The sequence below is a fragment of the Triturus cristatus genome, chromosome 4_1, assembly GCF_964204655.1.
Source record: "Triturus cristatus chromosome 4_1, aTriCri1.1, whole genome shotgun sequence".
NCBI lineage: Eukaryota > Metazoa > Chordata > Amphibia > Caudata > Salamandridae > Triturus > Triturus cristatus.
In genome coordinates, this window is record NC_140585.1 from 612,831,011 (window position 1) to 612,848,379 (window position 17,369).

The following is a 17,369-nucleotide window of genomic DNA, read 5'->3' on the forward strand; positions in this document are numbered from 1 at the left end:
GGGACTTAAGATGAATATGCCAATTAGAGGAGCACAGGCACTTTACCACTTGTTAGTAGTGTAAAGTGTACAGAGTTCTACAGACAGCAAAAATACTTCAGGTAAAAATCTACGGGTACACCATAAAAAAAGCTGGCCATTTTCTATTCCCCGACTACCAGATTGAAATCACCAGTCAGATGTATGTCCCCAACTGCTATCTCTGCTAATGTTGTCACAAATGCCTTTACGAATGCCTCCTGCAGTGTATCAGGAGCAAATATCAAAGTTATGGTTAGGGGCAATCCTTTCATATAAGTCCCTAGAATTACAAAACGACCTTCTCTATTTTAGTGTTAGCAGGAGTGCTCACGATAAAAAAAAATGAGCACTCCATTAGGTTTCTGTGCAGAGGTTGAGTGATATGCTGTGCTCTTGGGTAGGCATTTCTGCCTCAAATTGCTCCAAATTACACAAGCATGCATAAAGTAACGAAACATTACTGAATTCCTCCAGCGTAATTTGAATTTCTCCCAGCCCTAAATATATCTGATTCAACAGGTTTAATTGATCTTCAGATCGTTTTCTGCTTTACTGGTATTATTAATCCATTTACATTATAGACAAGTTTTTTTGCACCATTGTTTAGTGCTTTTGATATATCATTCTATGATGTTGGAGCACATGTACATATGCCATGGCCTGTGTTCTGGTTGTAATCATCGACTGTGTTAATCTGGGAGACAAAACTAAAAAAACTTAAATCCCGCTCATGTGTGGGAACAGTCTTGTGTAGAACATTTCCTGACAAAACACATACCTATGTGGTAGACCACACGCAGATGTGTGGGACCTCCTCAGCACAAATACTCCTAGGAAATAAGCATCTAGGTCATTACCAGTAACCTATTTAGTTAGGCCACCATATTGATCATATATGACCACTCTCTACCCCTCACCCACAACAATTTTCCTTTAAATCAACCTAAGCATCCAACAGGTATAGCTTAGAACCAGTTAATGAGTTACCATAGCCCAATACCTGTAACCCCACAGTCAGATTGTCAGTTTAAAGAGGACTCATGGATTCTCACTTTTAACCTGCTCCGGTTCTCTTTTCAGCACCATTCTTCTCTGCAGTCTTATGACCATATCTGCCCCTCTTTTTTACCACTGTCTGTTTCACATAAGAAGTCACTCAATTGTTCCTTTATCCAAGCACCTTCTTCAACCCATCAGGCTCCAAGTCCAATATTAGGTTTTGGCCACTTCACATTAGTCTTAGGCATGATGTGTGGTACCGCACACTCGAAACAATTCTGTCACTAACAATGTGACAGGGCCCATTTAAATCGCTTCTATTCTTATTGTATACTTGCTTGCAAACTATTAACTCTTTCTATTACACAGTTTGAAGTTTACACATATGCAGAATTAGAACATTGGAATGTGGAGCACTCCATTGTAGATAATGGAGTGCTCCATGCTTCTACGGACCAGTAAAGGCCCGCAGAGCAACATTCCAATGTTTTACAAAAGCCTCTCGAAGCTCGAGGGGATTTAAATCCCCTCGAGCTTCGAGAAGCCTTTGTTTAATTTGTTAGAACATTCTGCCCTCTAGTGGCAGAATGTTCTAATAGCCTTATAGCCCTTCGTAGCAGGACTATACCGCTATTAAAGTCCCGCTGCTTTTGTTAAAGTCCCTCGCCTTCGGCTCGGGCCTTTAACAGCCGGTATAACCCGCTACGGCGGGCTAGAAGGCTATAGTGTTAGCCATCATATCCGCCTCCTATCTAGGCTGACATTTTCTGTGTTTATGATATGGTTGCTTCCATGTTAATATGGACGCTTACAGCTGAAACTAAAATATCAACATGCGAGTCAAGATGATGCATTTATTCCAATACTTATTTTGTCTTTTTGGGGCTTTACTACTGCCAAACTTATAAAACATGAGAAAGATTGGCGATTTTGTGCTAAAAAACCCCAGCATTTGGCCATAACAGGGAGAGGCTTCACACCTGTACTATCAGGCCAGAGGTCACGCTGATTTGTTGCAAATCAGCCCCAGTCTGGGGTTGGTCCTGGACTTAGAAAGCATTGCAGAGAAGTGGCCTTCAGCCTGACACTGCTTATCATTCCTGAGCAAGGGCACAAAAGAAAATAGCTCAACAGCCATTTCTTACTGAGAAAAGACATGCTGTGAAATCCATTATAAGGAAATCGATTTATAGCCTTACTTTTTTCTGCTTCTGATAGAACTTAGCATACTGCTTAGAAGTAGCAATAGGGTATTAAGATCCTCAGAACATGCTACCATTTTAGGAATGTTCATACTGTTTTTGCTGACCATGTCATACGTTGTTGCATTTATTTTCCCATTCTGGGTGTGTACCTTAAATATTTTATGCACAAGACTTGGGTTTTAATAATCATTTGAAAGTTTCATCCTGTGGGTCTTGGGGCATTTGGAGTGCGCTATTCATTTAAGAATTAGAGGATCAAGTTCCCGTGTGTCACTGAACTCATCTAGAGGGACTTATCGTGACTAAAAAACATACCATCTGCACAGAATTACTTAGTGGGTTGCGTATGGGTCGCAGTCCAACAACTTTTCTAATTCGTGTTGGTGCATTGAACTAAGCCCTTGCTTTAGACGATTAGAAATCTAATCCATGCATCTTTGGGGGGGGGAATCGGGTGGGGACACCTCGATCATGACTATTCTGAAAGGGTAGGCCCACTAGTATTGTAGTTTCTCCAGAATTTAATGTTCAGTTAGAAGTCTGTAACTGGTGCACACCTGTTCTGTAACTTGTGAAAGAGCCCGATAGAAAACATAAGTGTGACCATCATATAAAATGTATTCCAGCAGTCAAGCCGCTGTGAGCACTTCTTCCTTTCCACAGAAATAGCGGAACTTCACTACCATGTTTCTTGGGTGAGAATTATGCAGCAGTAAGCCCAGACCAACTCGATGTTCTCAGTCTAGTTGGATTTTCGGTGAGCAGATTTTATTAGTGGGTTGAATGTTTGTCATGAATGTCATTATATGTGAATACTCCACCCGTTCTGTCAGACCCTTCATTCTAACATTTCCTCCCCTAAATATGTTTTTGAGCTCTTTGACCTTCAGGAGGGTCAGATACAGATGCTCTTCTGCAAGGCTCAATCTTTGTTGACTAGATAGCCTGGAAGCCTCCAGGTATAGTCACCCTTCAACTTCAATATTTCCACTCACATTTCTGTGCATGTCCTCAGACTTTGCTCCCAGGGACGTCTTCAGTTCCTGAATGTTGCCCTCAATGTATTTAACCAGGTCTTCCTTGAAGTCTTTCCATTGAGTCTTCAAGTCTACTTTAAGATCACCATCTTGTCTTTTACTTTTGTGCCAGGGTGGAGTCCCTTCCTGTGTAGTGTTATATAGGACTGCTCTGGTTGGCATACAGCATAGGGAATGAAGAATTCCTTTTTGTGCCACTTTCTTGGAGACATTTAACTGTTTGGTGCTGTAACATCTTAGTCACTCACAAAGATGGTACGTTAGGTGCTCCTCAGTGTGGCACTGTGCATTAGGCTCTCTACAGCTTCTTCACACTGCAGGCTGCTTGTGACTTGTGCCTCTAATTAATCTTCCTGGACGGTTTCGTATTAATCTTCAGATGCTGGCCTCATACTTCAGGCCTGGAGGACCATTGTGCTTCACTTGCCCATCCAGGGCGGGGGGGCCGCTTGCACCCGGAGACCCTCTCCGGATGTTCTCCCCTCCAAAACGGATGGGGGAGTCAGTCCTATATCTCTCTTCTCAGATGCTTCCCCCATCTCCTGCCTCTGGTTGCTAGTTCCCAAGTCACGTCTAATGGTTACCACAGAGGTGGGCCCAATCTGTTGAGCTCTTCCCCTGCTTAGAGCCAACCTGGTGACTTCCCACCACCAACCTCTCCCACTGCTAGGCAAGGGACTCACCTTCTCCTATCAACAGTGTTGTTCTGCAGGCATGTGCACCAGCACACAGATATAACCTTTACATCAGGAATCTGTCTGCTTTCTGCTTCATGGATGGATTGTGTGACTTTTTTGCATAACAGAGGGGTAATGCCAAGGAAAGCATTTGGTCGGTGGCCTGCATAAATACTTGAATTGAGGCAGTGGGCCAGGAGAAAATGGCTACTGTGTTTGATCACTCCACTATCTTGGCCCTTATTCCAAAACTATATTTTAAAAATTATAATCTTGGACAGGAAGCTTAGAAAAACAAGTATTCAGCAACTAGAAGTTTGTTAGTATTAGCATATTTTTATTGCATCTGCAAATTTAAGTACCTTACACTGACACTTGGGTAGATCACAAATTTGAATTCCAGCAAGGCAACTCAACCTTTCATATGTCTGAGTACAATGCAATGAGTACAATTATTTTAAGTGCTTTGGGACAGCGAAATCACAGTGTTGAGAACTATAAAAATATAAGAAACTATAGATTTCTATCAACTGACTAGGGAACACCTCCAAACTGCCCGTGTAACGGAAGCTCAGGTCAATCTTTGTTACATTTCTTATTTTTCTGTGGTTTCTACTCTAATTACACAAAGAGTATTTTATTTCCCCTAATCAAGAGGCTTGCCATCAGCGATTTTAGAGAAGCATATATTAGGTTGCACCAACTCCCTGATGATGAGAGTATTTTTTATGTGGCCGCATTTCTGAAAACTGCCCTCCGGGCTCGTTTGTCAATGAATACAAATTAGAATAGTCTTATAGTTTTAGTATAGCCTAATGATATATTTTTTAACTTCGTTTGATTTTTGTAAAATGTCAGTTTTGATACTTTCTGTAATTAAAAAAAAAATGCACTTTTATAGATACTTTTGTTTCCGAATAAAGATATATTTGATTTCACTAGGGTAAGTAGAAGTATTTCCTGTATTAAGAGACTGGGCTAGTTCAGCAGTAGTAAAGGGAATGTGACCGGTGCCAATGGATTCTCCTTGGCATACCTAGAAACCACTTTTGCTAAGCTGCCACAGTCCAGGCATGTGAGGTTTCCGGCAAAAGCTTTGGGGAACAGCCAGCAGTAGAATGTTTTGATGATGGCAACTGGCAGAAGTGGCACACAACTAGAAACGATTAACTGTTATGCCGGCCTAGTAACTACCAGTGACTGAGGTTTATTCTAGCATTCCATCTACCACTGTTTGTACTTCCCAATATTTTGAACAGCACTTTACCATTGCAGAGCGCTAATATGTAGGTTTGTTTTTAAGAGCTCAAGGGGGTCCTTCAGCAAATTTCTTTTACTTACATAGTATGTATGGTGTTATCATATGCACAGTTATTCAGTGTTTCAAGAAAAAACTTTTCACTGTAACACAAAAATGTGAATGTACGTTGGTTATGCTTCCAAATGGTCATACAATATTTCTAATTGATGTATTAGAGTTTTGGGAGTTGCAAAGTTATGACGAAGTCTATGTGTTATCAAGAATAGACGCATGAGTGAATGTACCTGTTGTCATTATAAATTCTCTCTGCGAAAACTGGGTTGTATCAGGAGAGAATTTAGAGTGAATGTGTCGATCATCAAGATCATAACATTGAAGAGATATAGATAGAGGCAGGAAAAAGAGTTCTAAGTCCAGCTTGGTAGTTCTAGGTACTTAAAGTAGCACAGTAGCGACTGACTCTTGGTATTCAGAACTTTAATTCCAGGCAGGAAGAGTACAGTACCAAGTGAATCAATTTTTTGCAACCAGTTGGGCACTTGGGGTTCAAATGTACCTCTTTCAGATATATCTTTAAAACAAAGGTACTGTGAGGATTGATTTCGATCTGATTCTTAGCTCACTAAGCCTTAGAGTTGTCTTCCACAGGTCTTTGTGCTGATTTTACGGCATCAAGAGCCATTTAGAGAGAGAGCATGCTCTCTACTAAGGTGCATCACAGATTATGCTGAATAAATGTTTTTGGTAAAATGTGCAGTAAAAGGCCTATGTATATCCCATTAGTTCCATCATTGCGGCACCCCTGCACTACAATCATTGCGGCACCCCTGCACTACAATCATTCCGACACCCCTGCACTACAATCATTCCAGCACCCCTGCACTACAATCATTCCAGCACCCCTGCACTACAATCATTGCAGCACCCCTGCACTACAATCATTGCGGCACCCCTGCACTACAATCATTCCTGCACCCCTGCACTACAATCATTGCAGCACCCCTGCACTACAATCATTGCAGCACCCCTGCACTACAATCATTGCAGCACACCTGCACTACAATCATTCCTGCACCCCTGCACTACAATCATTGCAGCACCCCTGCACTACAATCATTGCGGCACCCCTGCACTACAATCATTCCGACACCCCTGCACTACAATCATTCCTGCACCCCTGCACTACAATCATTCAAGCACCCCTGCACTACAATCATTGCAGCACCCCTGCACTACAATCATTGCAGCACCCCTGCACTACAATCATTGCAGCACCCCTGCACTACAATCATTGCAGCACCCCTTCACTACAATCATTGCAGCACCCCTGCACTACAATCATTGCAGCACCCCTTCACTACAATCATTGCAGCACCCCTGCACTACAATCATTGCAGCACCCCTTCACTACAATCATTGCAGCACCCCTGCACTACAATCACCCTGGCGCCCCTGCACTACATTCATTCCAACACCCCTGCACTACAATCATTCCTGCACCCCTGCACTACAATCATTCCTGCACCCCTGCACTACAATCATTGCAGCACCCCTGCACTACAATAATTGCAGCACCCCTGCACTACAATCATTCCAGCACCCCTGCACTACAATCATTCCAGCACCCCTGCACTACAATCATTCCAGCACCCCTGCACTACAATCACTCCAGCACCCCTGCACTACAATCATTCCAGCACCCCTGCACTACAATCATTCCAGCACCCCTGCACTACAATCATTCCAGCACCCCTGCACTACAATCATTGCAGCACCCCTGCACTACAATCATTCCAGCACCCCTGCACTACAATCATTCCAGCACCCCTGCACTACAATCATTCCAGCACCCCTGCACTACAATCATTGCGGCACCCCTGCACTACAATCATTGCGGCACCCCTGCACTACAATCATTGCGGCACCCCTGCACTACAATCATTGCGGCACCCCTGCACTACAATCATTGCGGCACCCCTGCACTACAATCATTCCAGCACCCTGCACTACAATCATTCCAGCACCCTGCACTACAATCATTGCAGCACCCCTGCACTACAATCATTGCAGCACCCCTGCACTACAATCATTGCAGCACCCCTGCACTACAATCATTTCAGCACCCCTGCACTACAATCATTCCGGCACCCCCTGCACTATAATCATTCCGGCACCCCCTGCACTACAATCATTCCAGCACCCCTGCACTACAATCATTCCGGCACCCCTGCACTACAATCATTCCAGCACCCCTGCTCTACAATCATTCCGGCACCCCTGCTCTACAATCATTCCGGCACCCCTGCACTACAATCATTCCGGCACCCCTGCACTACAATCATTCCGGCACCCCCTGCACTACAATCATTCCGGCACCCCCTGCACTACAATCATTCCAGCACCCCTGCACTACAATCATTCCGGCACCCCTGCACTACAATCATTCCAGCACCCCTGCTCTACAATCATTCCGGCACCCCTGCACTACAATCATTCCGGCACCCCTGCACTACAATCATTCCGGCACCCCTGCACTACAATCATTGCGGCACCCCTGCACTACAATCATTGCAGCACCCCTGCACTACAATCATTCCTGCACCCCTGCACTACAATCATTGCAGCACCCCTGCACTACAATCATTGCAGCACCCCTGCACTACAATCATTGCAGCACCCCTGCACTACAATCATTGCAGCACCCCTGCACTACAATCATTCCAGCACCCCTGCACTACAATCATTCCAGCACCCCTGCACTACAATCATTCCAGCACCCCTGCACTGCAATCACTCCAGCACCCCTGCACTACAATCACTCCAGCACCCATGCACTGCAATCATTCCAGCACCCCTGCACTGCAATCATTCCAGCACCCCTGCACTACAATCATTCCGGCACCCCTGCTCTACAATCATTCCGGCACCCCCTGCACTATAATCATTCCAGCACCCCCTGCACTACAATCATTCCGGCACCCCCTGCACTACAATCATTCCAGCACCCCTGCACTACAATCATTCCAGCACCCCTGCACTACAATCATTCCAGCACCCCTGCACTACAATCATTGCGGCACCCCTGCACTACAATCATTCCAGCGCCCCTGCACTACAATCATTCCAGCACCCTGCACAACAATCATTCCAGCACCCTGCACTACAATCATTCCAGCACCCCTGCACTACAATCATTCCAGCACCCCTGCACTACAATCATTGCGGCACCCCTGCACTACAATCATTGCGGCACCCCTGCACTACAATCATTCCAGCACCCCTGCACTACAATCATTGCGGCACCCCTGCACTACAATCATTCCGACACCCCTGCACTACAATCATTCCGGCACCCCTGCACTAAAATCATTGCAGCACCCCTGCACTACAATCATTCCTGCACCCCTGCACTACAATCATTCCTGCACCCTGCACTACAATCATTCCTGCACCCCTGCACTACAATCATTGCAGCACCCCTGCACTACAATCATTCCTGCACCCCTGCACTACAATCATTGCAGAACCCCTGCACTACAATCATTGCAGCACCATCGCACTACAATCATTGCAGCACCCCTGCACTACAATCATTGCTGCACCCCTGCACTACAATCATTCCTGCACCCCTGCACTACAATCATTCCTGCACCCCTGCACTACAATCATTCCTGCACCCCTGCACTACAATCATTCCTGCACCCCTGCACTACAATCATTGCAGCACCCCTGCACTACAATCATTGCAGCACCCCTGCACTACAATCATTCCTGCACCCCTGCACTACAATCATTGCAGAACCCCTGCACTACAATCATTGCAGCACCCCTGCACTACAATCATTGCAGCACCCCTGCACTACAATCATTCCGGCACCCCTGCACTACAATCATTCCGGCACCCCTGCACTACAATCATTCCAGCACCCCTGCACTACAATCATTCCAGCACCCCTGCACTACAATCATTCCAGCACCCCTGCACTACAATCATTCCAGCACCCCTGCACTACAATCATTGCAGCACCCCTGCACTACAATCATTGCGGCCCCCCTGCACTACAATCATTCCGGCACCCCTGCACTACAATCATTCCGGCACCCCTGCACTACAATCATTCCAGCACCCCTGCACTACAATCATTCCAGCACCCCTGCACTACAATCATTCCAGCACCCCTGCTCTACAATCATTCCGGCACCCCTGCACTACAATCATTCCAGCAGCCCTGCACTACAATCATTCCAGCGCCCCTGCACTACAATCATTCCAGCACCCTGCACAACAATCATTCCAGCACCCTGCACTACAATCATTCCAGCACCCCTGCACTACAATCATTCCAGCACCCCTGCACTACAATCATTCCAGCACCCCTGCACTACAATCATTCCAGCACCCCTGCACTACAATCATTGCGGCACCCCTGCACTACAATCATTCCGACACCCCTGCACTACAATCATTCCAGCACCCCTGCACTACAATCATTCCAGCACCCCTGCACTACAATCATTGCAGCACCCCTGCACTACAATCATTGCAGCACCCCTGCACTACAATCATTGCAGCACCCCTGCACTACAATCATTGCAGCACCCCTGCACTACAATCATTCCTGCACCCCTGCACTACAATCATTCCTGCACCCCTGCACTACAATCATTCCTGCACCCCTGCACTACAATCATTCCTGCACCCCTGCACTACAATCATTCCTGCACCCCTGCACTACAATCATTGCAGCACCCCTGCACTACAATCATTCCTGCACCCCTGCACTACAATCATTGCAGCACCCCTGCACTACAATCATTGCAGCACCCCTGCACTACAATCATTGCAGCACCCCTGCACTACAATCATTCCAGCACCCCTGCACTACAATCATTCCAGCACCCCTGCTCTACAATCATTCCGGCACCCCTGCACTACAATCATTCCGGCACCCCTGCACTACAATCATTCCGGCACCCCTGCACTACAATCATTGCAGCACCCCTGCACTACAATCATTCCAGCACCCCTGCACTACAATCATTCCAGCACCCCTGCACTACAATCATTCCAGCACCCCTGCTCTACAATCATTCTGGCACCCCTGCACTACAATCATTCCGGCACCCCTGCACTACAATCATTCCGGCACCCCTGCACTACAATCATTCCGGCACCCCTGCACTACAATCATTGCGGCACCCCTGCACTACAATCCTTGCAGCACCCCTGCACTACAATCATTCCAGCACCCCTGCACTACAATCATTGCAGCACCCCTGCACTACAATCATTGCAGCACCCCTGCACTACAATCATTGCAGTACCCCTGCACTACAATCATTCCAGCACCCTGCACTACAATCATTGCAGCGCCCCTGCACTACAATCATTCCAGCGCCCCTGCACTACAATCATTCCAGCACCCCTGCACTACAATCATTCCAGCACCCTGCAATACAATCATTGCAGCACCCCTGCACTACAATCATTCCAGCACCCTGCACTACAATCATTGCAGCACCCCTGCACTACAATCATTCCAGCACCCCTGCACTACAATCATTCCAGCACCCCTGCACTACAATCATTCCAGCACCCTGCACTACAATCATTGCGGCACCCCTGCACTACAATCATTGCGGCACCCCTGCACTACAATCATTCCAGCACCCTGCACTAAAATCATTGCAGCACCCTGCACTACAATCATTCCGGCACCACTGCACTACAATCATTCCGGCACCCCTGCACTACAATCGTTCCAGCACCCCCTGCACTACAATCATTGCGGCACCCCTGCACTACAATCATTGCGGCACCCCTGCACTACAATCATTGCAGCACCCCTGCACTACAATCATTGCAGCACCCCTGCACTACAATCATTGCAGCACCCCTGCACTACAATCATTGCAGCACCCCTGCACTACAATCATTCCGGCACCCTGCACTACAATCATTCCGGCACCCCTGCACTACAATCATTCCGGCACCCCCTGCACTACAATCATTCCGGCACCCCCTGCACTACAATCATTCCGGCACCCCCTGCACTAAAATCATTGCGGCACCCCTGCACTACAATCATTGCGGCACCCCTGCACTACAATCATTGCGGCACCCCTGCACTACAATCATTCCAGCACCCCTGCACTACAATCATTGCAGCACCCCCTGCACTACAATCATTGCGGCACCCCTGCACTACAATCATTGCGGCACCCCTGCACTACAATCATTGCGGCACCCCTGCACTACAGTCATTGCAGCACCCCTGCACTACAATCATTGCGGCACCCCTGCACCACAATCATTCCAGCACCCCTGCACTACAATCATTCCAGCACCCCTGCACTACAATCATTCCAGCACCCCTGCACTACAATCATTGCAGCACCCCTGCACTACAATCATTGCGGCACCCCTGCACTACAATCATTCCGGCACCCCTGCACTACAATCATTCCAGCACCCCTGCACTACAATCATTCCAGCACCCCTGCACTACAATCATTCCAGCACCCCTGCACTACAATCATTGCGGCACCCCTGCACTACAATCATTCCGACACCCCTGCACTACAATCATTGCAGCACCCCTGCACTACAATCATTGCAGCACCCCTGCACTACAATCATTGCAGCACCCCTGCACTACAATCATTGCAGCACCCCTGCACTACAATCATTGCAGCACCCCTGCACTACAATCATTGCAGCACCCCTGCACTACAATCATTGCAGCACCCCTGCACTACAATCATTCCAGCACCCCTGCACTACAATCATTGCAGCACCCCTGCACTACAATCATTGCAGCACCCCTGCACTACAATCATTCCAGCACCCCTGCACTACAATCATTCCAGCACCCCTGCACTACAATCATTCCAGCGCCCCTGCACTACAATCATTCCAGCACCCTGCACAACAATCATTCCAGCACCCTGCACAACAATCATTCCAGCACCCTGCACTACAATCATTCCAGCACCCCTGCACTACAATCATTCCAGCACCCCTGCACTACAATCATTCCAGCACCCCTGCACTACAATCATTCCGGCACCCCTGCACTACAATCATTGCGGCACCCCAGCACTACAATCATTCCGACACCCCTGCACTACAATCATTGCAGCACCCCTGCACTACAATCATTCCGGCACCCCTGCACTACAATAATTGGGGCACCCCTGCACTACAATCATTCCGACACCCCTGCACTACAATCATTACAGCACCCCTGCACTACAATCATTGCAGCACCCCTGCACTACAATCATTGCAGCACCCCTGCACTACAATCATTCCAGCACCCCTGCTCTACAATCATTCCAGCACCCCTGCACTACAATCATTCCAGCACCCCTGCACTACAATCATTGCGGCACCCCTGCACTACAATCATTCCTGCACCCCTGCACTACAATCATTCCGGCACCCCTGCACTACAATCATTGCAGCACCCCTGCACTACAATCATTGCAGCACCCCTGCACTACAATCATTGCGTCACCCCTGAACTACAATCATTCCAGCACCCCTGCACTACAATCATTGCAGCACCCCTGCACTACAATCATTGCAGCACCCCTGCACTACAATCATTGCAGCACCCCTGCACTACAATCATTGCAGCACCCCTGCACTACAATCATTGCGTCACCCCTGAACTACAATCATTCCAGCACCCCTGCACTACAATCATTGCAGCACCCCTGCACTACAATCATTGCAGCACCCCTGCACTACAATCATTCCAGCACCCCTGCACTACAATCATTCCAGCACCCCTGCACTACAATCATTCCAGCACCCTGCACTACAATCATTGCAGCACCCCTCCACTACAATCATTCCAGCACCCCTGCACTACAATCATTCCTGCACCCCTGCACTACAATCATTGCAGCACCCCTGCACTACAATCATTCCAGCACCCTGCACTACAATCATTCCTGCACCCTGCACTACAATCATTCCGACACCCCTGCACTACAATCATTCCAGCACCCCTGCACTACAATCATTCCGAAACCCCTGCACTACAATCATTCCAGCACCCCTGCACTACAATCATTGCAGCACCCCTGCACTACAATCATTGCAGCACCCCTGCACTACAATCATTCCTGCACCCCTGCACTACAATCATTCCAGCACCCCTGCACTACAATCATTCCAGCACCCCTGCACTACAATCATTCCAGCACCCCTGCACTACAATCATTGCAGCACCCCTGCACTACAATCATTGCGGCACCCCTGCACTACAATCATTCCGACACCCCTGCACTACAATCATTCCGACACCCCTGCACTACAATCATTCCTGCATCCTTGCACTACAATCATTCCTGCACCCCTGCACTACAATAATTGCGGCACCCCTGCACTACAATCATTGCAGCACCCCTGCACTACAATCATTCCAGCACCCCTGCACTACAATCATTGCAGCACCCCTGCACTACAATCATTCCTGCACCCCTGCACTACAATAATTCCAGCACCCCTGCACTACAATCATTGCGGCACCCCTGCACTACAATCATTCCAGCACCCCTGCACTACAATCATTGCAGCACCCCTGCACTACAATCATTGCAGCACCCCTGCACTACAATCATTCCAGCGCCCCTGCACTACAATCATTCCAGCGCCCCTGCACTACAATCATTCCAGCACCCTGCACAACAATCATTCCAGCACCCCTGCACTACAATCATTCCAGCACCCCTGCACTACAATCATTCCAGCACCCCTGCACTACAATCATCCCAGCACCCCGGCACTACAATCATTCCAGCACCCCTGCACTACAATCATTGCGGCACCCCTGCACTACAATCATTCCGACACCCCTGCACTACAATCATTCCGACACCCCTGCACTACAATCATTCCGACACCCCTGCACTACAATCATTCCAGCACCCCTGCACTACAATCATTGCAGCACCCCTGCACTACAATCATTCCAGCACCCCTGCACTACAATCATTCCAGCACCCCTGCACTACAATCATTGCGGCACCCCCTGCACTACAATCATTCCGACACCCCTGCACTACAATCATTGCAGCACCCCTGCACTACAATCATTGCGGCACCCCTGCACTACAATCATTCCGACACCCCCTGCACTAAAATCATTGCGGCACCCCTGCACTACAATCATTGCGGCACCCCTGCACTACAATCATTGCGGCACCCCTGCACTACAATCATTCCAGCACCCCTGCACTACAATCATTGCAGCACCCCCTGCACTACAATCATTGCGGCACCCCTGCACTACAATCATTGCGGCACCCCTGCACTACAATCATTGCGGCACCCCTGCACTACAGTCATTGCAGCACCCCTGCACTACAATCATTGCGGCACCCCTGCACCACAATCATTCCAGCACCCCTGCACTACAATCATTCCAGCACCCCTGCACTACAATCATTGCAGCACCCCTGCACTACAATCATTGCGGCACCCCTGCACTACAATCATTCCGACACCCCTGCACTACAATCATTGCAGCACCCCTGCACTACAATCATTCCAGCACCCCTGCACTACAATCATTGCAGCACCCCTGCACTACAATCATTGCAGCACCCCTGCACTACAATCATTCCGACACCCCTGCACTACAATCATTCCGACACCCCTGCACTACAATCATTCCAGCACCCCTGCACTACAATCATTCCAGCACCCCTGCACTACAATCATTCCAGCACCCTGCACTACAATCATTGCAGCACCCCTCCACTACAATCATTCCAGCACCCCTGCACTACAATCATTCCTGCACCCCTGCACTACAATCATTGCAGCACCCCTGCACTACAATCATTCCAGCACCCTGCACTACAATCATTCCTGCACCCTGCACTACAATCATTCCGACACCCCTGCACTACAATCATTCCAGCACCCCTGCACTACAATCATTCCGAAACCCCTGCACTACAATCATTCCAGCACCCCTGCACTACAATCATTGCAGCACCCCTGCACTACAATCATTGCAGCACCCCTGCACTACAATCATTGCAGCACCCCTGCACTACAATCATTCCTGCACCCCTGCACTACAATCATTCCAGCACCCCTGCACTACAATCATTCCAGCACCCCTGCACTACAATCATTCCAGCACCCCTGCACTACAATCATTCCAGCACCCCTGCACTACAATCATTGCAGCACCCCTGCACTACAATCATTGCGGCACCCCTGCACTACAATCATTCCGACACCCCTGCACTACAATCATTCCGACACCCCTGCACTACAATCATTCCTGCATCCTTGCACTACAATCATTCCTGCACCCCTGCACTACAATCATTGCAGCACCCCTGCACTACAATCATTGCAGCACCCCTGCACTACAATCATTGCAGCACCCCTGCACTACAATCATTCCTGCACCCCTGCACTACAATAATTCCAGCACCCCTGCACTACAATCATTGCAGCACCCCTGCACTACAATCATTCCAGCACCCCTGCACTACAATCATTCCAGCACCCCTGCACTACAATCATTCCGGCACCCCTGCACTACAATCATTCCGACACCCCTGCACTACAATCATTGCGGCACCCCTGCACTACAATCATTCCGACACCCCTGCACTACAATCATTCCGACACCCCTGCACTACAATCATTCCAGCACCCCTGCACTACAATCATTGCAGCACCCCTGCACTACAATCATTCCGGCACCCCTGCACTACAATCATTGCGGCACCCCCTGCACTACAATCATTCCGACACCCCTGCACTACAATCATTGCAGCACCCCTGCACTACAATCATTGCGGCACCCCTGCACTACAATCATTGCAGCACCCCTGCACTACAATCATTCCAGCACCCCTGCACTACAATCATTCCGACACCCCTGCACTACAATCATTGCAGCACCCCTGCACTACAATCATTCCAGCACCCCTGCACTACAATCATTGCAGCACCCCTGCACTACAATCATTCCGACACCCCTGCACTACAATCATTGCAGCACCCCTGCACTACAATCATTGCAGCACCCCTGCACTACAATCATTGCAGCACCCCTGCACTACAATCATTCCGGCACCCCCTGCACTACAATCATTCCAGCACCCCCTGCACTACAATCATTCCAGCACCCCTGCACTACAATCATTGCAGCACCCCTGCACTACAATCATTCCTGCACCCCTGCACTACAATCATTCCAGCACCCCTGCACTACAATCATTCCAGCGCCCCTGCACTACAATCATTCCAGCACCCCTGCACTACAATCATTCCGGCACCCCTGCACTACAATCATTCCGACACCCCTGCACTACAATCATTGCGGCACCCCTGCACTACAATCATTCCGACACCCCTGCACTACAATCATTCCGACACCCCTGCACTACAATCATTCCAGCACCCCTGCACTACAATCATTGCAGCACCCCTGCACTACAATCATTCCAGCACCCCTGCACTACAATCATTGCGGCACCCCCTGCACTACAATCATTCCGACACCCCTGCACTACAATCATTGCAGCACCCCTGCACTACAATCATTGCGGCACCCCTGCACTACAATCATTGCAGCACCCCTGCACTACAATCATTCCAGCACCCCTGCACTACAATCATTCCGACACCCCTGCACTACAATCATTGCAGCACCCCTGCACTACAATCATTCCAGCACCCCTGCACTACAATCATTCCAGCACCCCTGCACTACAATCATTCCAGCACCCCTGCACTACAATCATTGCAGCACCCCTGCACTACAATCATTGCAGCACCCCTGCACTACAATCATTCCGACACCCCTGCACTACAATCATTGCAGCACCCCTGCACTACAATCATTGCAGCACCCCTGCACTACAATCATTGCAGCACCCCTGCACTACAATCATTGCGGCACCCCTGCACTACAATCATTCCGGCACCCCTGCACTACAATCATTCCAGCACCCTGCACTACAATCATTCCAGCACCCCTGCACTACAATCATTGCAGCACCCCTGCACTACAATCATTCCGGCACCCCTGCACTACAATCATTCCAGCACCCTGCACTACAATCATTCCAGCACCCCTGCACTACAATCATTGCAGCACCCCTGCACTACAATCATTGCAGCACC

At 48.7% G+C, this 17,369-nt stretch overlaps 1 protein-coding gene across 1 annotated transcript in view; it reads right to left on the minus strand.

Moving 5' to 3' along the window:
• ACSS3 (acyl-CoA synthetase short chain family member 3) overlaps positions 1-17,369 on the minus strand; it is a 1,078,787-nt gene that overhangs the window by 883,053 nt on the left and 178,365 nt on the right. The window lies entirely within an intron of this gene.